This window comes from Odocoileus virginianus, chromosome 28, assembly GCF_023699985.2.
Source record: "Odocoileus virginianus isolate 20LAN1187 ecotype Illinois chromosome 28, Ovbor_1.2, whole genome shotgun sequence".
NCBI lineage: Eukaryota > Metazoa > Chordata > Mammalia > Artiodactyla > Cervidae > Odocoileus > Odocoileus virginianus.
Window position 1 is genome coordinate 30651826 of NC_069701.1, and position 26259 is coordinate 30678084.

The 26259-nt window shown below is 42.1% G+C and overlaps 1 protein-coding gene across 7 annotated transcripts in view; it reads right to left on the reverse strand.

Annotated features, from left to right (window-relative positions):
- The window catches only part of NTM (neurotrimin), a 944459-nt gene that overhangs the window by 295296 nt on the left and 622904 nt on the right, over positions 1-26259 (reverse strand). The gene's annotated exons all lie outside the window — the stretch shown is intronic.

The window sequence follows — 26259 nt, forward strand, 5'->3', positions numbered from 1 at the left end:
TGTCCGACTCTGTGCGACCCCACAGACGGCAGCCCACCAGGCTCCCCCGTCCCTGGGATTCTCCAGGCAAGAACACTGGAGTAAGTTGCCATTGCCTTCTCCAATGCGTGAAAGTAAAAAATGAAAGGGAAGTCGCTCAGTCGTGTCCGACTCATAGCGAACCCATGGACTGCAGCCCACCAGGCTCCTCCGTCCATGGGATTTTCCAGGCAAGAGGACTGGAGTGGGCTCCCTACCCCCACGCAAATCTGGCTTCAGCTATTGGAACACAGCCCCTGTTGCATCACTGGCTAACACCTCAGCCCCACCGAGCCAGAGGCAACCATAGGAGGCTAGGCTCAAGTATTAGAACACAAATATTTTTTAAAAGCTGAGGAGAAACATGAGTGACTCTACACTACCCAGCAGAGAAGACAGATTTCACAGGCTATTCCAGGCAATTAAATAAACAAAACAAAAAAAAACCACAGAATAGTCAAAATAGGAACTTTCAAGAGGCCACACTATCCAGATTGGCCACAATGTATCTTCCAAAATGTCCACTAAAAAAGTTATGAGATGCAGGAAGAAACAGGAAATTGTGATCCATACTCACAAAAAAGTAGGCAATAGAAACTCTAAGTGTCCCCATATGTTGGGTTGAGCAGTCAAAACTTCCAAGCAACTCCTACAATATGTTTAAAAAAATAAAGAAACCATGTTTTTACAATTAAAGTTATGACAACCATAAATTAGTAAATAGATTTGCAAAGCAGAAACTGAAATTACAAAGGACCAAATGCAAACTCTGGAATAGAAAAGTATATAATGAGAAAATGAAAATTTAACTGGAGGACTCAAGAGCAGATTTGAGGGGACAGAAAAAGAATCCATGAACTTAGATCAATAGAAAATATCCAAACTGAAAAATAGAAGGGAAAAAAGATTGAGGAAACATGGAAAACTGAGTCTAGAGTAACACCATATATGTAATAGGAGTCTCAGGAGAAGAGAGAAAGGAACAGGAAACATACTCAAAGAAGTAACTGGCAGGGAACTCCCTGTGATTAGGGCTCGGTGCTTTCACTGCTGAGGGTCTGGGTTCAATCCCTGACTGGGGAACTAGGATCCTGCAAGCCATACTGCTTGGCCAAAAGAAAAAGAAAAGAAGAAGAAGAAGAAGAAGAAGAAGAAGAAGAAGAAATAGCCATTATACAATAAAAAGAAGAAATAACTAGGAAATCTTCCTACAACAGATGAAAAACATCAATCTACATATCTAAGAAATTCAACAGATCCAAAGTGGGATAACTCCAAAGAGATCCACATCTAGACACATAACAATCAAACTACTGCAACCAAAGAGAAACAGAAAATCACGACAGCAGCAAAAGGCAACTGAGAGCAGGGCAGGGCTAAGCAGATGCTGGCTTCTCATCTGAAATGATGGAGCCAGGACAGGGCTGTGACATATTCAAAGTACTGAAAGGAAAAAATACATAGACTGTTAACCAAGAAGTCTCTATCCAGCAGAACATGAAGGTGAAATATAACCATTCTCAGATAAATAACTTATTGTTAGTTGATCTAGCTTGCAAGCATTACTAAAAAAATGTCCTTCAGGATGAAATGACCAGATTGTGACTTGAATACATAGGAAGAAATGAAGAACACAAGAAATAATACATACAAACATCCTATAAACATAGAACCATATAAATATCTCTATAAGTATTTTCTCATTTCTTCTCTAATATAATTAAAATATAAAAATGAATAAAGAAAAATTATTAATTTCATTGGGTCTACAACATATACAGATATAATATTGAGTTGGCCCAACACTTCATTCAGATTTTTCCATAACCTCTTACGGAAAAACTCAAACTTTTTGGCCAACCCAATATATCTGACAATAGTACAGCAAAAAAAGGAAGTAAGAAAATAGAGATTTAATAGAGCAAGTTTTCTATATTGTATCAGTTAGTTAACATTAATCTGAAGTAGATCATAATAAGCTAATCTGGATCATAAAATCATTAGGCCAACCAATTAAAACACAACTCAAATATATAGATAAAATGTCAATAAAAGAACCAAAATAATACATTAAAATATTTATTTAGTACAAAGAAGTCAATTTAAAAGAAACAGGAACTTAAAAGATAGGACTCATAAAGAAATCAAAGAGCAAAACATCAAATATAAATCCAAATGCAAAAATAAGTATAATTAAAATTGAATGGCAAAAATAGTCTAATCAAAAGTCAGAGATGATCAGACTGGATAAAATTAAGACAGACACCTTGGAGACACACCTTAGGTTCAGGCTACAAACAGGCCAAAAGTAAAAGGATAAAAATGTACTGTGCAAACAGTAGCCATAAAAAGAAGGCATTCAGGTTGGCGAGGAAGAATTTTAATATCAGGCAAAACAGATTTTAAGACTAGAAACAGTCAAAGACCAAGAGGAACATTTCTCAAGTGAATGTATGGCAAAAACCAACACAATATGGTAAAATAATTAGCCTCCAATTAAAATTTAAAAAAAAACTCAAAAAAAAAGTTCGTATGAGATGTATTTCATGAATGGTCCACATATCAGGAGGATATAAAACTTATGAAAAGTGAAGGCGTTAGTCACTCAGCTGTGTCCAACTCTTTGCAGCCCCATGGACTGTAGCCTGCTAGGCTCCTCTGTCCATGTAATTCTCCAGGCAAGAATACTGGAATGGGTGGCCATCTCCTTCTCTAAGGGATCTTCCTGACTCAGGGATCGAACCCAGGTCTCCCATACTGCAGGTGGATTCTTTACCACCTGAGTCACCAGGGAAGTCACTATAAAACTTCTAGATGTATCTAAAAAGAGAACCTCAAAACACAGCAAGCCAAAGCTGACAAAATTGCAAGAAAAAAAGGAAATAGACTAATCAACGTTTAAAGTTGGGTATTCCAATACCTTACCCTGAATAACTATAGAACAGCCAAAAATCTTAAGCAACACTATCAATCAACCTGACCTAAAGGTACATTTGAAGACTCCAATCAATGTCTGTAGCAGATACGTTTACTTCAAATGTGCAGGGAATGTTCTCCAGGACTTAATACATAGTGGACCAAGAGAAGTCTCAACATTTGAAAGTGTTGGGGACTTCCTGGCAGTCCAGAGGTTAAGACTTCATCTTCAATGAAGAGGTGTGGGTTGGATCCCTGGTCAGGGAGCTAGATTCCACATGCCTTCAGACCAAAAAAACAAAACATAAAAAAGATGCAATATTGTAAAAAATTCAATAAAGACTTTAAAAATGGTCCATATCCAAAAAAAATCTGTTACAAAATAAATATAAGAAGGTTGAATCACATTCCCAATAATGACATAATTAAACTTTAAATCAATAACAGAAAGAAATCTGGGAAATGTTCAGATACTTTAAGAGTAAGAAATACACTTTTACATAATGCATGAATCAAAGAAGGAATAACAAAAAGAAATAGGAAATATTTTCAGCTGAATGAAAACAAAAATACAAGACATCAAATTTACGGGACACAGCAAAAACAATCCTTGGAGAAAAATTTATAGCTGTAAACACCTATGTTAGAAAAGAAGAAAAGTCTCAAATAAATAACCAAAGTTTATATCTTAAGAAACTTCTAGTTCAGAAAACTAAATCAAAATTAAACAGAGGAAGAGAAATAACAGTGATTTGGAGAAAAGTCAATGAAATAGAATAAGAGAAACAATAGAGCCAGTTAAACAAAAATTAGGTATCTGAAAGATCAACAAAATGAACAAATCTTTAGGTACAGTAACTAAGAAAAATTACCAAAAATCTAATAAAAAGACATGGTCTACAGACCCCAATATTATATGACTATAAATAGATTAGAAGGAAATCTTATTAACAATTTTATGTCAACAAATTAGCCAATTTAGATAAAATGGACAAATTCCTAGAAAGATACAAGTTACCAAACAGATTCAAGAAGACATGAAAAAATATGAATAGAACTAAATCGAACAAATAAGTAAATAATTAAAACTCTCCCCACAAAATAGCCCTGTAATTTCACAGTTGCCATGTGAACATGCTAAGTTGCTTCTATCATGCCCAACTCTGTGAGACCCTATGGACTGAAGCCTGCCAGGCTCCTCTGTCCATGGGATTCTCCAGGCAAGAATATTGGAATGGTTTGCTATTTCTTTCTCTAGGGTATCTTCCTTGACCCAGGGATTGAACCTGGGTCTCCTGCATTGCAGGCAGATTCTTTACCAACTAAGCCACTAGGGAAATCCGTGATCTCATAGGTGCATTCTATCAAATATTTTAAAAACAAAAATATTAATTTTTCATAAACTCTTTTAAAATATAAAAAGATAAATACTTCCCAACTCATGCTTTGAGGCTAGTATTACCTGATATTAACTTTAGACCCATGCCACCCCCTCCAAGAGAAAAAAAAAAAACACCTTTAACAAAATATTAGTTGGCTGAATCAGGCAACACATAAAGAGAATTATACACCAACACCAAATGGGACTTATCACAGAAATGGAAGCTTGATATAATATTAAAAATCAAATAATGAAACATATCATGTAACAGAATAAAAAGAAAGGCCACATGGTTGTCTTAACAAATAATGAAAACACATTTGATAAAACCCAACACCCAATCGTGACAAAAAGAAAAAATTCTCAACCAAGAGTATTATAAAGAAACATCCTCAATCTATGAAAAATCCACAGCTCAGATCATTCAGTAATGATAAAAGACAGTGTTTCTCTCCTAAGATCAGGAAGGAGGCAGGACATCCAATTCTGACACTTCTATTCAACACTGAGCCAAAAGTTCTACTCATTGCAAAGAGAAAGAAAAAAAAGAAAGAAAAAGAGATGAAAGACATCTAGATTGAAAAGGAACAAATAGAAAAATCTCTATTATCCTGTGATAGAATCCTGAATATAAATATGCTAAAAAATTCACAAAGAAACTATTAGCACTAATAAACAATTTTCCAAAGTTGCAGGAAATAGCATGGATAAACAAATATGAATTGTATTTCTGTGTATCAATAACCAAAGCAAGCCAAACATGAAACTCAGATAACAATTTCATTCCCAACAGTATAAAAAAGAATGAAATACTTAGTCTACCCTGAAAGTTATAAAACCATGTGGAAAGAAATTAAAACAGATCTCAATAAATGGAGAGACATTCCATGTTCATGGATTTGAAGACTCAATATTGTCATAATGGCAATTCTCCCCAAATTGATCTATAAATTCAATGTGATCCCTATAAAAATCTCAGCAGGCTGGTATACATTGACAATCTGTTTCTCAACTATATATGGAAATGCAAAGGATATAGAAGAGCAAAAGTAATTTGAAAAGAGAAGATCAGCGTTGAAGGACTCACACTAGCAGATCTCAAACTCACTGTAAATCACAGAAATCAATGATGCATATTATTGGTGCAAGGACAAGCATTTAGGTCAGGGGAATAGAACTGAGATTCCAGAAATAAATCTTATTCACAGGAAGAAAAGAAGAGGCATAACTTCCATATATGATCAGTTGAATTTTGACAAAAACGCTAAAATAATTCAATGGGAGAAAGAGTATTTTCACCACATGGATCTAGAACAGTTGAATATTCATGTGAACACAAATGAATGTAAATCCTTACTTCATATAATACACAGAAAATAACTCAAATTGGATCACAGATCTAAATATAAGAAACAAAACCTTATGATACTTCTAAATGAAACCTTATGATACTTCTAAAAGAAATTCTTCATGACCTTGAATTGGGCAAAAATTTTTAGAAATAATAGCAAAAGAAAAGATCTGGAAAAGAAAAAAATGAAAATTATGTTTCATAAAAATTAAAATTACTGTCTTTAAAAAAACACTACACAGGAAATGAAAAGACAAGTCAGAGACTGGGAGAAAATATTTGCTAATCATACACTTAATAAAGAACTTGTATCTACAGTGTATAAAGTAGTCTTACAACTTAAGAACAAAACCAGCATGAAGAAGAAATTGCAAAAGATTTTGAATAAACACTTCACACAAGAAGATATATGAAAGGCATTAAGCCATGAAAAGATGTTCAACATCAGTCATTAAAGAAATTTAAATTAAAATCACAAGGAGATATCTCTTGTGGTTTATACACCCCCTAGAATGGCTATAATCAAAAGAGATAAAAACAAGTGTTGGTGAGGATGGGGAGAAGATGGAAAACTCATAAATTGCTGCTAGAAATGTAAAATGTTGTAACCACTTTGAAAAAACATTTGGCAGGTTCTTTTAAAGTTAAAAATAAACTTACTAAATGACCCAGTGATTCCACTTCTAGGAATCTTTGCAAGAGAAATGAAAACATATGTTCACATAGAGCCGTGAAGGTGAATGTTCATAATAACATTATCCAGGACAGCCCAAATCTGGAGACAGTCCAAGTAGCTAACAACTGGTGAGTAAATAAACAAAACGTGTTATATCTTCACAATAGTATATTATTAAGCAATGCAAAAGAATGAATTACAGGAATGAACCTCAAGAATATCATGAAAGAAACCAGATGCAAAAACTATATATTCTATAAATCCATGTATATAGAATATCTGGAAAAGGAAACAAATGTATAGATACAGAATGTAAACTAGAGGTTGCCTTGAACTGGGCCGGAGGTAGAAAAAAGAAATTAACTACACACAAGAACAGAGAAGAATACACAGAAGAAGTATACAAAAAAAGATCTTCACGACCCAGATAACCACGATGGTGTGATCACTCACCTAGAGCCAGACATCCTAGAGTCTGAAGTCAAGTGGACCTTAGGAAGCATCACTATGAACAAAGCTAGTGGAGGTGATGGAATTCCAGCTGAGTATTTCAAATCCTAAAAGATGATGCTGTTAAAGTGCTACACTCAATATGCCAGCAAATTTGGAAAACTCAGCAGTGGCCGTAGGACTGGAAAAGGTCAATTTTCATTCCAATCCCAAAGAAAGGCAATGCCAAAGAATGTGCAAACTATCACACAATTGCACTCATCTCACACACTAGCAAAGTAATGCTCAAAATTCTACAATTGAGGCTTCAACAGTACATGAACCAAGAATATCCAGATGTTCAAGCTGGATTTAGAAAAGGTAGAGGAACCAGAGATCAAATTGTCAATATCTGTTGGATCATCGAAAAACCAAGAGAGTTTCAGAAAAACATCTACTTCTGCTACGACTACGCCAAAGCCTTTGACTGTGTGGATCATAACAAACCAGAAAATCTTAAACAGATGGGAATACCAGACCACCTTACCTGCCTCCTGAGAAACAGGTATACAAGTCAAGAAGCAATAGTTAAAACCAGACAAGGAACAATAGACTGGTTCCAAATTGGGAAAGGAGTACATCAAGGCTGTATATTGTCACCCTGTTTATTTAACTAATATAGGAGTACATCATGTGAAATGCCAGGCTGGATGAAGCACAAGCTGGAATCAACATTGCTGGGAGAAATATCAATGACCTCAGATATGCAGATGACACCACTCTTATGGCAGAAAGCGAAGAACTAAAGAGCCTCTTGATGAAAGTGAAAGAGGAGAGTGAAAAACCTGGCTTAAAACTCAACATTCAGAAAACTAAGATCATGGCATCCGGTCCCGTCACTTCATGGCAAATAGATGGGGGAACAATAGAAACAGTGACAGACTTTATTTTCTTGGTCTCCAAACCCATTGCAGATGATGACTGCAACCATGAAATTAAAAGACACTTGCTCCTTGGAATAAAAGCTATTACCAACCTAGATGGCATATTAAAAAGCAGAGACATTACTTTGCTGACAAAAGTCCGTATAGTCAAAGCTATGACTTCTCCAGTAGTCATGTATGGATGTGAGAGTTGAACCATAAAGAAAGCTGAATGCCAAAGAATTGATGCCTTGAACTGTGGTGTTAGAGAAGACTCTTGAGAGTCCCTTGGACTGCAAGGAGATCCAACCAGTCCATCCTAAAGGAATCAGTCTTGAATATTCATTGGAAGGACTGATGCTGGAGCTGAAACTCCTACTTTGGCCACCTGATGCAAAGAACTGACTCATTTGAAAAGACCCTCATGCTGGGATAGATTGAAGTTGGGAGAAGGGGACGACAGAGGATGAGATGGTTGGATGGCATCACTGACTCGATGGACATGAGTTTGAGCAGGCTTCGGGAGTTGGTGATGGACAGGGAAGCCTGCCGTGCTGCAGTCCACGGGGCGTCATGACTGAGCAACTGGACTGAACTGAACTGAACACACAGGAACAAAGGAACTTCCTGCAGTGATTAGAAATGTTCTAAAAACTGAACTGTGATGATGGTAACAAAACTTAATAAATTTACCTAAAAGTAACCAAGTTTTACACTAAAGTGGGTGAATTCTATGCTGTTTAAATTATGTCTTAACAAAGCTATCACAAAGAATAACAACACAACAGCAAGCTGAACCTTTCACTAAGCTGTCTCCCATAATCAGACCTTGGTGACTATTCCTTTCTGCCTGAGTGAAGGCAGGGATGCTGGTCCTAATCCAAAGGACCTCCATCAATTATTTTTTTCTGGATCCTGTTTATTCCCAACTCTCTCTGTTCCTCCCAAGTCCTCCACTAGCTTCTTCCTTTTACTGCTACATGTCTTAGAAGAATGGCCTGTGATAGACACGGCCATTTCCCAGTTCTCATCCCACAGTTGGCTCCAGTGGGGCTCCTCCTCCATTGTGAGAGTAAGGTTCCTCTGGCCCACGACATTCTAAATAGGACATCTTATAGATGCTTTGTAGGTTTTTCTTTAATAATCCCTTCTTAAAAACACTCTCTCCTCTCAGTCGGTCAACCTCACTCTCTCTGGGCTTTTCTCTGACTCTCAAAGCCATGAGTTAGATAAGCTTCTTTGAGTCTAACCATAGGTCTTTGTGGCCCCTTCCTTGGCCCATTCTCAACTGACCTGACACAGCCTCCTTGTTGAAAAGCTTCACCTACCATATTTAATGACTCCAAACAAGTTTTCTCAAGTGACCCTCTCTTCTGAGTTTCAGGTCTATTGGTCACCTGCTCTCTGAATAATTTTAATCTCATAATCACTCTAAACACAGTAGGTCCAAGACTTAATCCTGCACTGTTCCTCACAAATCCCTTTCTTCTTCTGCATCTGTGAACCTTTGCCAAATTGTTGTCTTAAGAAGAAGTCTGGAAGCTGTTTGGCGGCCCTTTCTCTCTCCCTGATCCCTATGCAAGACTGTTCCCCAGTCCTAGCCTATCGTTTTTAGATTTTGGTTCTATCTTCTCCTTTCCACTCTCTCCTACTACTAGCTTCATTGTCCTTATTACTGTAGCATTTTAGCATTCTTGAATGAGCCTTTAAGTAGTCATTTTAGATCTCTTTTTTATCTTTTTTATTAATCTATTTGTGTTAATTGGAGGCTAATTACAATATTGTAGTGGTTTTTGCCGTACATTGACATGAATCTTTATTTTAAAATTAACAAATAAACCATTCAATTAATCAAAAGAAGGAGATGTTAAAATAAACAAACAAAAAGGAGACCAACCTTGAAAACTCCCTAGCTTATTTTGCAAGATGAATTCGACCTGGGCCATTTCTTACTCATGCCTCTATGCAAAATTTAAACTGTTTCTCAAAGCTGATATCAGGTAATTACTAACCAATTCCCTATCATTTCAGAAATTTCTAACAGGATAACCAATCACCTTTACACAGTCACTGTTTTCTCACTATATAAGCTGCTTTATGACAATATACCCCTGAGCCCCATTCCACATTTTAGTCTAAGGAATCCTGGTTTACAAGCTGTCTATTTATTGTGTGCACAGTAAACTTTTATTAATTATCACTTTGGTATTTACTGGTATTACTTTTCTTATTTCTGAATCTTTGATAGAGAAGAAAGAAGTCAAAATTCTAAGCAAATGAGATATAATGTTGGCAAGTAAGGTCCTATATGTGTCTTAACAAAATTGGGGCTTCCCTTGTGGCTCAGCTGGTAAAGAATCTGCCTGCAATGTGGGAGAGCTGTGTTCAATCCCTGGGCTCGGAAGACACCCTGGAGAAGGGAACGGCCACCCACTCCAGTATTCTGGCCTGGAGAATTCCGTGGACTGTATAGTCCATGGGGTCGCAAAGAGTTGGACACGACTGAGCAACTTTCACTTGGTTAGTACTGCTTAAGGAGAAAAAAATATTTAGAAGTGTCCTATGCCATCTTTATCAACATACACTTTCATTGTTGGTCCTCTATCTTACCCTCTAAGAAACTCATTATTTCAGACTGTGCTAACTTAAAATTCTCAGTAACCTGGAGATGGGCTGGGTTTAAGTCCACTTTTGCATTTATGCAAAAAAGCATTGATTAATTACAGTGGGAACGACAAGACAGTGCCTTGACAACACTGTGTTAGCCATTAATTAACTTTATGTTCTTGAAAGTAATAAAACCACGTTTCTTTTAAAAGGCTTTATAATTAGTCTGAACTACACAATTTAACACTTAATTATATACCAGCTTCTATTGTTCTCTAATTCCTTCTTTTCTTCCTTTCTCTCTCTCCTTCCTTCCCCCATCTCATCTTCCACATATGTGTATGGGGTGATACACAGTGCATTAACTGAAGAATCCAAATGAGTCAAAGGACATCAGTTCTCCTTCATGAACTATCCTGCTCAGCAAGGAAGAGGAAATCGGTACATAAATGGCTATATTATGTGGGTGAAAGTGATTAATTTTTTTAAGGAGTTTTAGATAAAAATCTTAAGTGCTGAGAGAATTCCCAAGAAAAGAGTAATTACTTCCTAACTGATGGAGAACAGGGCTTAGGGATAAGAGAAGACACCTTTAGAGATGCAGACGGGAAGATTGCGGTGCAAGCTTGGGAAGAAGTCTGCACAAAGACACCAAAGCAGGAAAAGGGAGGGGCCTATGTAGAAACATGTGACACCCAGGAAGAGCATGAGCTCTGAAATCAGATGTGTCTGGTTTGGAACAGTGGCTCTGCCACATACTAACTGCGTAACTTTAGCCAAGTTGCTTACACTCCCTGAGTCCTAGTGTTTTGGTTTTTTTTTTTTCTCAGCTTTGCAATGTGTATCATAATATATGGATCACAGAATTATTATGAGTATTAATCAGAATAATGCTCATAAAGTTCAGGGACATTGTAAATAAGGAAAATGTAAAGCATCCATGCAAATATCCTTTTCTTATAAGTAAAAAGGCCATGTCAACTATAAACACCCCGACTGAAGAAATAACTGGACAGGTGCATAGGTATCGCTCACCTAGTTCGTGGTGAGGCACCAATTCGACCTTGCCAGCATCTGCTTTCTATTCCTTAACAGAGATGCTTGATTCCTTCCATTCCAGAGCACTGCCAGCATTCAGGTCACTTCAAAGAGGTCAACTTATTAAAATCCATTTACTTATACTTCAAGAAAATTTTAGAAATACACTTAGAAACTACTGTCTCATACATGGAGTTCCTCATCTCCATGTATGCCTTTATTTTTTTCAAGTCACAGGATCATTACAGTTTTCACTCGAGGTGATTTCATTCAGCTCTTCACTTTATGGGACAAATTTTACAAAGCATAGAACTAATTGCTTTTCTGATATAAGAACTACTTCTTAGGACACCAGTCATATAAGAAATGGTCCCATGCTTGAGGTTTATAATTAATCAGGTATACAAATGACTCACTGCCAGGTAATACACACAGTGGCAATGCCCACATGAGATACACAAGGATCAGGTCACTTTCCATTACAGAATGAAGACCAAGGTTGTTTAGAGATTATATTAGACAAGTAGGGACTTTCCTGGCAGTCCAGCAGTTAAGACTTCACCTGCCAGTGCGGGGGGTTCGGGGTTGATCCCTGGTCAAGGAGCTAAGGGCTTCCCAAGTGGTGGAGCAGTAAAGAATCTGCCTGCCAGCGCAGGAGATGCAAGAGACGCAGGTTCAATCCCTAGGGTGAGAAGATCCCCTGGAGACGGGAATGGCAACCCACTCCAGTATTCTTGCCTGGGAAATCCCAGGGACAGAGGAGCCTGGAGGCCTACAGGCCATGGGGTCGTAAAGAGTCAGACACGACTTAGCAACTGAATACACATGCACACAAGGAGGTAAGGTCCGACACATCTCATTGCCAAAAATACCCAAGCATAAAACAGAAACGATGCTGTAACAAACTCAATAAAAGACTTTAAAAATGGTCCACATCAAAAAAAAAAAATCTTAAAAAAAAATTAAACAAGTAATTGAAACTAAGAGAAGTCTAAGAGTCTTCCCCAAGAGCTGAAGTGGAACCTGAGTCTCCTGGCATCAGGTAAATGCTACTTTCATCAGGAAATCTTAAGAGGGTCAGCAAGCAGCCATGCTTTTGAGAAAACTGTGCAGTTTTGATAGACAAAAATAAGGGAGGGGGAAGTTTTCCTTATGAGGAGACAAAAAGATGCTGGTAGAGTCCCAGGCTGGGAGAACTGTATGAGGCCCCTTCCATGATTGCTGAGAGTACCACCCAGCTGCCATGAAGTGCAGTCGAGTGGAAGACAAGAAGAGGTACAAGTGGGAACTTAACAGGGAGCCTCAAATGCCAGGATGAGACAGGAATGGCCATTGAAGGCGAAACTCATTGAAGTTTGCTCAAGGAGAGACTAGACAGGATCAAGGCATTCTTTCAGCACAAAGGACTGTACCCAGACACGGAACAAATGGGAGGTTTGAGACTGGAAATGAAGAAATGAGTTAAGACACCATCCTACCGATTCCAAGGAGGAGTCAAGTCATCGGGAAGAGCAGTGGGGGCTTCTGAAGGAACTCGACCTTTGTACTGTATCCGCCTCCTGGTAACTTCAGAACTAGATCCGTAAGCAGGTGGTCTAACCACAGAGAAACGGAACGCTTACCTTCTTCTTCCTTTCATATCTAAGTGATTGAGGTGAGCTGGACGTTTGGGACTGCTGCTGTATTAGACACTGAGTTTCAAATGCTCGGTTTTGTGTTCAATATCTTTTAAAGGAAATTGTCATTTCTGAAACATTCAGATCCAAATAGAGAGTAAGGACAAAACTGGCATGATTAGGTACCATGTAAAAGCCATGGCAAGGATAAGCACTTATTTGGATGATCTAAAAATTCCAGAATGATCTGTAAGGACATTTGCAGTCTCATCACTGGTTTGAGAAGCCAGCCCATCCCTTGACTTCGCTCACCATGCAGACCTGGTTCCGTGTGCCTGTGGTCAGCTCAGTGACCCCTCACTGCCGCTGAGTCACCCGGCCAGCAGTGCATGTAGAAGAAAAGGCCCAGCCCTCTCTGTGGCTGCATGTCCTTAAATATCCAAAGTCACCTGTTCTTGGCCATCATTCTGTTCCTCTAAGAACTGGCATCATGATCACCTCCTACAAAACTGAAACACATCGATGACGGATTGTTTTAATCACAAATGTAATAACCCATCATGCCTCATGGAAAAAGAAAGAGGGCAACAGGGAGGCAACTGGGTCCAGGAGTTTAATAAAAGCACGCTTTCCTCATTAGGAATCTCATAACGCCATCTTCTAAATGTGGAATCCGCAACACAGCTTGGGAAAGCAATGGGTCAGACCCAGGGCTCTGGAGAAGTCGCTGAGAGCTTGCACTTGGTCCATTCTCCCAAGAGGAGAACCTCCGGAGGGGTCAGAACAGCAAGACAGCCCCAGCCTGGCCACAGCATCAGGGTGGAAAGGGTCTCTCTGCAACAGGCCCTGACTCTCCCTCTGCCTGCATACAGGCGTCCTCTTAGCCTCCTGTCCATGCTTCACATCAGCACATGCATGCACACCTGGCAGACACTTCCACTGGACCTGCTGTTTCAGCCCCAAACCGTATCTGCATTTAAAGACAGCCAAGTACACCTCGAGGAGCAGGTCAGTGAAGGCAGGGAAAATTAGGACATTTCCCTGGGCGGCAAGAATTAACTTGCAGGACCCTTGCAGGCACAGGCGTATTTCAGGAGAGCACACTGTGCGTTTAAAAATGCTTTTTAGAAACACGCTTCCAACTGCAGCTTTTCCTAACAAAAGATGGGGGGACTTATGCCTGAGGTGAAGTTTCCAAGCTGCCAGGCAGAGGGAGGGTTGGGCCACGGGACAGCAGGACACAGACACCGTGGCGGCCACCTCCCCTCCACGCCAAGATGCAGCTGCCCGCCTTTCTCTCACCACATGCATTTCCACCTCAGGGTCCCGCTGCGGAATTCTCTCCAGTGATAAAACACTCCGCTACCTTCATTTGCTCTTAATTAAAAAGGGAAAAGAAACACCTAGGGCTCTGACAACAAGAGGGGAAAAAAAAAAAAAAAACCAAGGAAAGAAAGAAAAGGAAAGGGGAAAGAAAACGGAGTGCTCTTTGAGTTGGTGGAATCAAAGGGTCGGAGCCTGAAGGGGTGGGTGAGAAGGGATGAAAAGAACATGGAGTTGCTAAAAATGGTTTCATCTTTCTGAGCAATGTGGGTTCTGTGAAATAGACATGTTTTTAGGGGGAAATGGGGCCGAATGGTAAAGAACCTGCCTGCCAGTGCAGGAGACATAAGAGATGAAGAGACGCAGGTCTGATCCCTGGGTCGGGAAGATCACCTGGAGGAGGCATGGCTACTGACTCTAGCATTCTTGCCTGGGAAATCCCATGGACAGAGGAGCCTGGCACACTACAGCCCATGGGGTCACAAAGCATTGGACATGACTGAAGTGACTTAGCATGGAAGCATGAATAGGGGGCCTCAGTATTGCTAGAAGGAAAAGCAGAAGATTAAACAGAGCAGTCCACTGCCCTAGGCACCCTCGTCTGGTTTTCGCCCTGCATGGTCCCTGTACCAGCACTGCAGCTGTCTCTCAACAAATACTTATAAAAGCTCTACCATGAGACTGTTCTGGTGGTCTGATGGTTAAGAATCCACCATGCGATGCAGGAGATGTGGGTTTGATCCCTAGGCAGGGAGTTAAGGTGGACTTCCACAGTAGCTCAGTGGTAAAGAATCCACTGCAATGCAGAAGGTGCAGGAGACACGGTTTCAATCCCTGGGTTGGGAAGATACCCTAGAGGAGAAAATGGCAACTTACTCCAGTACTCTTGCCTGGAAAATCCCATGGACAGAGGAGCCTGGCAGGCTACAGTCCACACAGTCGCGGAGTTGGACATGACTGAGCAACTGAACTCACACACACACACACACACACGGGAAGCTAAGATCCTATATGCTGCAGGGCAATCAGGTCCTCACACCTCGGATAGAGAAGATTGCCAGCTGCAACAAAGACACAGCACAACCAAAATAAAAAAAATAATAATAAAAAATAAATAATTTGTTTAAGAAAAGCCCTACCATGGACTCCACACTATGATGAACACTTTAACAGGATTTGGGGGAAAAATAAATATGCAGTCAACAATATTAATAGTTTTAATTTCCTGCATCCTGCTCGGGGTCAGCTATAATATTAGCACTAGATATCCACACGCTCTTGATCCACATAACAGTCCTGCAAAGAGAGGTTATGACATTCAGCACTTGGGTAGGAAACCAAGGCTCAGAAAGACAAAAATAATGGTAATAAAATTAAAATATATAAGTCTTGCCCAAAGAGATCCTTCCAAGGAAGTGGCAAGTGTCAAAGCTGAAATTTAACCTCCTATCAATCTCAGACCATAGTCCATGCTCTTCCCATTATTTCTTGTTCCTGTTCACTGAATGAATCAAATCCCAGTGTCCTCTCTATTCCCACTTAGTACATTCAGATGTGCCCTCTTGCCTCCTGACTCCAGGGCTGGGTGGAGTTTTCACAATTTCCACATTCCAAAGACTAAAGCGCCATCTAAAATCTGAGTTCAGGCTCCTCAACGCTTTATTTTCCACTCCCCCTATTTCATTTCTCTTTCACCTCCTTCACATCTAGCCTAACCCCACCAAGACTGTTCCCACCATCTGCCTCATCCCTACCTTCCATGGGGAAGAGCTTTTTAGGAAGAAGTTGTCCTCCTCCCATTAGAAAGTCAAATTAAGTGCTTTAGCTGACCTAAGGATAAAATCCAGCTCTGTTGGACTCTATGCCTGACATGCATTACAATGTGCCCCAAATTCATAAAACCCGAAGCACATACCAAGACATCCCAACATGTACAAAGTGAATGCAAATCAGGGTGGGTGACCATTCCTTCACAAAAGGCTTCACCATGGCTTTCCTGAAATAGTAAGCTCCTCTGATGCACTTGCATTATGACTTGATTTTGCCCCAGGGATATATCCTTTGCGCAAAGCAAAGCAAGCTGCAGTGAAAGGGAGCATTGAAAGCATCTGCCTGGAGACCTCACATCGAGGGCTTATTCACCAAGCACTGAGCTCTTGCCCAAACCTCTTGTTCTTTCTAATATTTAGCGGGTGGCAGGGCCCACTGGCTGTCCTGGAGGCCCACTTCTGTTCACAACCTGGCATCGGGCACCACTCTCTCTATGCTCACAAGCAACCCTGGTAGGAACTGTCACTATTCCCTTAACTTCCATTTCATCAAGGTACCCTGAGTACTCCTGGGAAGGACTGATGTTGAAGCTGAAGCTCCAATACCTTGGCCACCTGATGCAAAGAGCCAACTCACTGGAAAAGACCCTGATGATGGGAACGACTCAGGGCAGGAGGAGAAGGGGATGGCAGAGGATGAGATGGTTGGATGGCATCACCAACTCAATGGACATGAGTTTGGGCAAACTCCGGGAGTTGGTGATGGACAGGGAAGCCTGGCATGCTGCAGTCCATGAGGTGGCAAAGAGTCAGACAGGACTCAGTGACTGAACAACAACAAACTACCCTGAAGAGTGCAGAGCCTCACAACTAAGCAGGCACTTTGTAGAGCCAGGCTTCAACTCCTGATTATCTTCTGCTTTAGCATCAGAGCCTGTATGAGTCAGGATAAATCAGGTCACGCCAAAACCACAAACAATTGGAAAGTCTCAGTGGTTGAAACAACACAAGTATATTTGTCTTTTACACTAGATTCCATCATAGGTCAGCACATGGGACACAGTGGGGTGGGGCTCATTCTGTCCTCTCAAGCTCAGGGACCCAGGCTGATGGACCAGCCACAATCTTAAAAGCCATTATTTGCCATGACAGGGTGAAGGGAGAGTTCTGGGAGACCCCACATTGGAAAGGAGATGTTGAAACCATCCACCAGATGATACAGGTCATTTCTGCGTGCCTCCCGCTGACCAGGACGAATGGAACATGCCTCCTGGACAGGAGAGGATTGCAATCCTTCCCAAGGATGTGGTTGGGATGAAGAGAGCTCCACCAGTGCAGTACTGGTGTTCCCTGGGGACCCACAGCAGTGCCTCCCAGAGTATCCTTTGACCACAGAATCTGGGCCCCTGGGGGAGAGATGCATGAAGTAAGTTCCGATGACCCTGGACATGCTTTTTCTGTGGGAGAAAGAGCCCTATTGATAGTATATCACTGATTAGACCAGCCCCTTAAGCCTTGTCCCCAAAGGAAAAGACTGCAGAGCTGTCCTGAATTCAGCACGGTACCTGTGCACGCCTTCCCTGCGGGATGCCCCCTCCAGGGCTCTCCTGAGGTGTGAGTCCCAGATCTCGGGGGCCTTGCTGGGGTTTCCAATCCTACAGAAATTCCCATGTCCCATGATGTTCTTGCAACAGGAGCTTTAATGTATTTCAAAGGGAGGCTCTTTTCTTCACATTCTCTTGGGTCTTGTTGTTGGCATTTCTCCTCTTCTTTTTTGGGTGGGGGGTAAGTTGAAACAGGTTCTACTTCCCAAATTTCTCCTCCTGCCTCCAGCCTTTTCACGAGGAAGAAAGGAAACGCAAGCAAATCAAACTGTCTCTGTTAAATCCATGGCCATTCCTCTCCCTCTATGATTTCTCATCATTTTGGGTTGAGAGATGCAGGTGCTAGGTCTCCCTGGGTGACTGGTTTATTTTCGAGGCAGGAAAAGATTGCAAGGTAGGTTTCTGTCAACTGCTACACTTCCCTGAATGCTAACACCAAGCACTCTTATTAAAGGAGGTGTCAGGAGGCATTAGCCAAATGCAACGAGGCTTCCGAAAGATGGGAACAGCTGACCAGGAAAGAGCAAGGAAAGAGGCTGTGTTTCTGGCAGGAAGATAAAAAAATAACACAAAGATACCTCACCCATCTGCATCAATGGGGGAAGGTGAACACTGGGGACCTAAACATACAAATGGAGTTGCAATTCTTTATTTTCCATTTCTTCAAAAGATGTCTTTCTTATTTAAAGTTATTTTATAATTTCGAAGGAAAAGATGCATTTGTTCTCTTAAGAACAAAGATTTGAGTCAGAAAGATAGTCTGTAAATCTAGATGTGCTAATAATGTATGCTAAGGATTGAGGTGAGTGAAATAGATGAGGGGGAGACAACGTCTTAGCACCTTTCCCCCTTTTAAAAAGGGGACAATGGGGTACTTCCATGGAGGTTCAGTGGTTAGGACTCTACGCTCCCAAAGCAGGGGACCTGGGTCCAATCCCTGGTCAGGGAACTAGATCCCATAAGCCACAAGATGAAGTTCGCATGCCACAATGATTTTATTTAATAATAAATAAAATTTATAAATAATAAATAAAATTATCTATTTAAAAATTTTTAAATAAATAAAAAGAGAGGGAAAGGTAAAGGAATATGAAAACAAGGACAATGGAATAACTTACTGGACTGTAATGAAAACGGGGGAAGGAAATTTGAATCCCCACCCGACACGAGAGCATTACACACGACCACTCATTTTACACACACAATGCATGTCTGAGTCTCACTCAAGCAGCCCTTCCTTTCTTTCAACACTGACTCATTCACTCATTCATACATTCTAAAAGAATTAAAACTGGCTTCCTACTCTCTGCCTGGTGCTAAGCAAAGAACTTATGACAAAGAGAAAAATAGACCTATTGCCATCAAGTCATTTCTCTTCTGATGAGGAGCAGGGTTGGAACACAAAGACCACAGTAAGAAAACTGACATGCAGAGAGATGCGTCTTGCCTAAGCTTATCCAGATTCAGGCTTAGGTGTTTCTGACACATCTAAACCCATATTACCCCAATCTGGAGGTCTGCCAGTCAGCTGATGGGATTCTAACTCCAAAGGTGCAGCATCTCCAAGTTTGGGTCTAGAAATCAGTAAAAAAAAAATTTTAAACACCCTTGGTGAACCTAACCATACGATCAGCCACACCAGTGATGCCACTCCAGAGTCATCCCTGCTTCTTTAGCCCCCACACCATTTCAGCCTCCATCAATAGCACATCAAAAACAAAAACAAAAAGAGAATCTGCTTCTCTGAAGCCTCCAGCAGTCATTCTGGGCGGGAAGGTACGAGAGGGACAATTTCCATGGATGGGTTTATATATATACATAACTCATTCTAAATGTAACTTTAAAAGTCATCTCCGCTTCAGGCCTTAAATTTCTCTCCATGCTGCTCAGAGGACAACCAATAATGTCACCACTTAGAAGTCCCCCAGGAAAGAAGTCCTTTTATCTTACCATCCACAGATACTTGAAAGCTGAATCAATCTCAGAGGCAGCCTGAACTTCACAGACATTGAGTGATTGTGATTCTACCACAGATATGCCCAGCCTCCAGCTGATACGATGTATGTGTGTGTGTTTGCACGCACACATGCTCATGAGTGAAACTTCCTTAGAGCCAAAATGTAGTAAGATTTATTGTAGCTGGTTACAGAGGACTCCAATCAAGGGGAACCAGGTTTCCACACTGACAATAAAGGAGCAGAAAGACAGGTGACATCAGTGATGAGGTGAGGAAGTTAAGTGCACAAGAGAAGGAGTTTTCAGAAACAAATCCTAGGCCCCAAGGGAACAAACAGAAGTCAAAACCACCATCTTTACTTAATAAATAAGACACAGTTTTGATATATTTAATGACATGGAAAGGAAGGAGAGGATTTGAGGCAATTCAAAATGCTGTTTGTATTTTAAATATTTTTTCTCTCTCTCGATCCCTGAGTCTGGAAGATCCCCTGGAGGAGGGCATGGCAACCCACTTCAGTACTCTTGTCTAGAGAATCCCATGGTCAGAGGAGCCTGGTGGGCTACAGTCCATAGGGTCACAAAGAGTTGGACACAACTGAGAGATTAACACTCTCTCTCTCACACACACACACACAACTCATAATCACTCACACACACACACACACATTCACACAACACTCCCCCCCACACACACACCTTCTCAGAGAGAACAATACAGACAAGAGTATAGGATGACGTGGTGTTCCAAGGTCTAACGTGTGTTTTGCCACCATCACAACCCTGACATCCACCAAACCCCCTGCACACAAACACTCTGTCTCTCCTTCCCTACCCTGTAATTTCCCATGGTATAAACAGTCTAAATTATTTATATCTAGATTGAAGGCATCTTTTAGTCTGACTGGGACTAGAGTAATCAAAATATAATTGTGCTATAGATATGCTAATACTTTATGCTAATGTTTGATTAAGAAGGCTATTAGGCCAGAAAAATAAAGAGAGGAGGTCTGGGTGACCCAGGGGCTAAAGGATGTTCCAGAAAAAAAGGTCACAAGAGAACCTTGAACTCACAGAGAATCTGTGTGGCTGAAAAACAAATCCTGAACAAGAAACATTTTAGTGAGGCTAGCTCTGCAAGCAGATCTGAGAAAGGAGCTTGCTAATAAGTGAAGGACTTGATCTAAGAACTTCTTATGAGTAAGGTGTACTTATTCCTCAACTTGATGAAACTGTTACTAGCATTCCCCATTTCCACATGAGTTAATATAGGCACTGAAAGTTTAAATAACTCACCCCAGATCACAGAGCAAGAAAGTGGCAGAACTTGGATCCAAACCCAGGCAATCTGCTGCCATAAAATTTAATAGATTGACTGAGATTCTTGAGTAGAGAAATGATTCAGGAGAATCAGGGGTATTAAAAGAACAAAAGGAAAGAAAAAAACATAAATCTGTGCCCACTAATGGCAGAAAGTTACACAAGCAATGGCCAGAAACTGCCTCGTTTTGGCAACAAGCCCAAAGGCACCACTTCATTTCTCTGCACATGGTTAACAGAGTATTAATTGCATTTCCTTAAAAGAAATTGATACAGGAGGGTTTATCTTGGCCCACTGCCACTCAAAACTCACCTTCTTATCCTCTTTGCCCAAAATTTTCCCTCCCGATATCCTTCTAATTCAGCTGCTTATCAGTAAACTCCCATTCCTGAATTCCCATTAAAAGATATGATATCTTGCTATAGTAATGTTCCAGATAACTGAAGAATTATTAAAGGTGACGGCTTTCCTACAATAAAGGTGCCAGGAACAGGCCATAAGGAGGGTCTGGCCTAGCCTATGTCACCTTCCCCCTCACCCCTGCAGTGGATCCCTGTCGCCAAAGGGAGAAGTCCAACAGGCTTCAAGCTGATATGTGAAGACCCTGCAGGGTCTGAAGGCAGCTCACTTCCGACCCCAGTCACCCGGCACTGCCATCAGCTCCCCTCCCAGCACGTTTCATGTATTCGCTCTATCTAATGGGCATCTGGATTGTCCTGCCCCTACGCTTTCCATCAGCTCTTTCTATCCATGTAGATTCCACCTTCCCAAATCTTTCCCATCCTTCTGGGTTCAAATTTATCTCCTCTATACTGCCTTCCTCAGCCATCCATGTCTATAAGTCACTCTCTCCTCCACTTCCATAATCGTCCTTAAGATTACTTAACAGTTACTCATGTATGATCTTGTCGTCTCACTTTCCACTGATGTCTGGTGTGTGTGTGTGTAAGTGTGTGTATGTGGCACCACACATCAGCTATGAAGCCCTGTCCCTGCAATAGTATTTCTGATCATTAGAAGGCTGGTACTAAGATACATCCTTAAATTCTCATTGCATCTCTGCCTCACCTGGTATGCTACTTTGTATACAGCAGACAGTCAAAAAGTGTTTGCTAAGTTGAAGGGTGTGTGTATGTGTGTGTGTGTGTACGTATTAAGTCACTTCAGTCACGTCTGACTCTTTGGGACCCCATGGACTATAGCCCGCCAGACTCCTCTGCCCATGGGATCCTCCAAGCAAGAATACTGGAGTGGGTTGCCAAATGCCCCAGTTGGTATGGCAACATACAGAGATGTTTTTGTCTTTAGTAATCTAAATGCACGTTTTCATCCTATAACACAAACACCCTCCAGATCTGATCCCTGATTTCCTCTCCAGCTTCTGTGCTGTCCAATGTTTCTCTCAGATGTTCCTCAGCAGAAAACCATGAACGCCACACACATGCTGTGATGTGTTTCTGGGAGTTTCCCATGTGGCTCTCTCTACCTGGAATGCTGTTTCCTTGCTTCACCCTCTTGAAGAAAAACTGCCAGAAAGTCACTGCTTATCCCTACCGCTTCCTTATGTATCACTGCACTTTCCACAATGGTTAACAGGTAACCGATTGTGCTTTCTTCCTGCCTTATTTGTTTAGGAACTGCAAGAAGACAGAATTGTTTTTCTTTATCGCCACGTGCCTGCACATTGGCATGGTACCTGCACATAGTCTGTGCTTTGTGTGTTGAACCAGTGAACAAATAAAGGATGAAATATAGACTGAAGACCAAAGCTCTTTCATAAATTTGTGAAGGAGTCTGTCATTAGCCAGCCCAGTGGAGAGTGAGATAAAATTGTGCCACACCATGGGATATAGAGGCATACGCTAATATGAAAAATGTACTTTCACACACTGATGCCCAGTGCTCTCCAAGTTCAAGTCATATCCTCCCATAATTGATTGGGTTGCTGAAATCCCTGGGGGAAAACCCTCTATGGTAAGTAAGTTGGAGCAGCCTCCATAGGAGCAACAGCACTGGGATAAGGAAAAGAGGAGAAGCAAAAAACGATGCTGAAAGGTGAGAGTTTGCAAAGACAGAAAGTGGACCATATGGAACTCCTTTGCTGGCACAGGATTCTCCTGATTTTGACAAAGGGATGCCAAATCTGTGCCTGTCTTTGGGAGGAAGTTACTGGGACAGGGCAGTAAGCCTGACACCAAAATCAGTCACAGGAACGATACCAGAGAGGAATGATTGGGGTGAGGACCATGCCTAGTGAAGAGCAGGCTCCATTCTCTCAAACTGGAGATCCACTCACTCTCTAGACCACAGACACAACCAGGAGCTGCCTGGGCTCATGGTTCCCTTGATACCTTAAAAGAGATGTGATTAAGCCAAGTGGAGGGAAAAAAAGAAAAAATGTGTTAAAAATCACCGGTATGGAAAAAGGGGAGGAGGAGAGGAAGAAGAGAGAAATCAACCATGAAAAAGGAAAGGGGAAATATAGCCAGAGACATAGAAAGCCTGTCAACTCTCTCCAAACTGCAACAAAAGCATAGGAGAGATAGTTTCTCTTTAATGAATGCTTTGATCAGCCACAGTTGATATAATAATTATATAAAACTAGAGCAAGACAGAAATAGGATGAGCTTTTCTCTCACGTAGCCTGTAACCTTTGTGATTGGTTCATTTATTTAAGAAAAGAATAAGTCCCTTAAAAACAGAGGCATGTGTCAGCAGAGAGCCTGTTTTCCCTCCTGACTTATGCAATGCCTGCATCCCTTTTCCTCCTGCTTCAGAGGGGCCAATCTGCCAGCCCATAGCTCTGAAAAAAAACTAATGGTGGTGGAGCTCTCCTCACATGTGTCTTGGTCTGATTTCTCAAGTTAATCCACTGCCTGGCAGCAGGCCCCTCATCCCTTCCCTACCCCTAGCTTGTCACCCTCCTTCACTCACTTCCCCCACCCATCTCCACCTAGCTGGCTGTCTCCTAAGTAATCAGAAACTTCATGCTGCTGGAGGTGCTGACTTGGCTGATCTCCAGAGAAGGAGGAGAGAGCATCATTTTTTTTTTTTTCCAGAAAGATACTCCCACAAGCACGTGCTCTTCAGAAATAGCAGGGGAGAGAGGTGGTTGCCATGGGAACGGAGGCGGCCACACAAACAGGAGTAGCACATTCCTCCCAGGGAGGGCTGAGCAGAGCCTCCTTGCTTCAAGCACCTTCTGAGCCTCTCTGAAAACTTTCCTTGCCTGAAAAGGGAGAAGTCCAAAGTTGTGAAGGGTGAGTCCAGCCTAACGTCCAAATTTCAGTTAAGAGTTTGACAGAGCCTCAGCTTGTTTGATTGGTATGTACTTGACCAAAAGCTTATAAAAAGTTGATAATGGCACAAAACAGCATCCCACATTATCCATTGTCGTTTGGTTCTCTGCCAGTCACAACCAGAGAATAGTTAGGATGGGTCCAGCAAATGGGGTTCCCACTGATGATAGTGGCCCCGCATTGGCCCATTATTGGGTGATAACGACACACCAGCACAACGGTAGGTAGAAGGTGGAGGAAAGAAGGGCTTGTGGGGCGGTAGGAAGCCAGGGGATCTGCAGGGAGACAGTAGTGATGCTGAGGGGTGGGGGTAGGGGGGATGCTGTGACCATCCAAATGGACAGTCTGAGACCGTGTCTCTAACTCCCACTGATTCAAAAAATAAATCAATCAGCGTTCAAACACCCAGGTTTATGGAAATAAAAAATTCAACCAGCTCTCTGCTAAAATGCATACGAGCAGCTGGTTGATTAGCCAGAGTTCTCTTTGCAGGAATGGCTTGGAGAACCATGGCCCCGAGCACAGCCTTGCCTGTGAGGTGGGACAGGAGGCCACGGGGAATGCGGCAGAGCTGGAAGCTGGTCCCCTGCCACATGCCCACTACTGATTTATTGGGACTGGAACAATTTGTCTAAAGCTGTAATTTTAACTACCTCCGTGCCAAACAGCCAATCGGAGGGCTCCCTCCACGCAGCTTTTACGAGTCCCCATAAAAGCAGCAAAATGAAAACTCAGGGGCCCTTAAAATATACTCCAAGGGCTTCTGCAGTGCAATTGGAGGCTTTTATGACTCCTGTCAGGACTTTTATGACCCCGTAAAACCAGGCAGCAGCCTGGCCTGGGATGAAAAGTGGCCCCACCGTCTTAAAGTCTAAATGGTCTGTGCATTTACAAGGCCTCCAGGAAAGATGGAGGAAACACCGCTGGGGGTCTGCCTTGAGCAAGGCAGGTGTGGGTGGGGTGGAAGGATTGGGAGCCAGGAGAGGCAAGGAAGGAGGGGGAGGGGAGGGGGAGGGAGGCGGGAGAGATGCATGTGAATGCGGTGCTGCAGTCTTCAGCACTCAAGAGCACCAAAATGCCACATCCCAACACTATTCACCCAACACAGAGGGAGCTGAGGTTCTGCAGACAGACCCATAACTAACAGGGGCTGAGCACGAAAGCGCCTTCAGTGGAAAGATAAAAAATGAAGCCGCCAGGGAACCACAGGCTCCATAGCACTTCTTCAAGGACATCTTCCCATCATTATGACACCTGCATTACAGAAAAAAACAAAAAACAGAGAGAGAGAGAAAGAAGAGGGGCCAGAGAGCCAGCCCAGAGCAATTTGAGTGTTCCATGCAGTTCAGAGAAACTTGCCCACTAGGGTGAGAACACCTCTGCCCAGCTGGAGCCCTCCTGGTGCTGCAAACCCTGCAGGCTTCCCTCCTCAGCTGGGGCAGGAATGTAGCTCATGCCCATCGGCCCCTTCTGAGTCACTGTGGCTGAGACAACCTCATCCTGTGCCCGCATCTGGAATCTTCAATCATCCAAAAGTGCTAGCCGGCTGTGTGCTTTACCCATCCCCATGAAGGGCCAGCATCACTCTGCAGAGTCAGGGGCCAGGGCTGGGGTGCAGTGTGGGCGCTCCTGGTGGAAGCACTCAAGCACTCAGGGTGGAGCAGGGGGAATGGACTGGCCGATGGGTTCACTCTGACCCGCAGGCATCCACATACAGAACCTGAGCAAGACAGAAGTGATAGAGGCTGACCTCAGAGCACACGGGATACCCCAGACACAGAGGCTTTGTCCCCAGAGTGTCCAGATCAGTGAGGACCAGGACGAAGCTGACGGTGGCCCTAAAGGGTGACCCAGGAGGCCTTGGGTTTTCCAGGTTGGAGAAGACAGACAGACAGACAGGATAGCAAGTGACAGGCTGCACTGAGTGACTGCTCTGTTTGTGGGGGGGGGAGGTCCCTGCATCTAGAGGGACAGAGCAGGGGTGCAGGTCAGAAGGTAAGGTCAGGCAGTCCTGGAAGAGGACACACAGGCA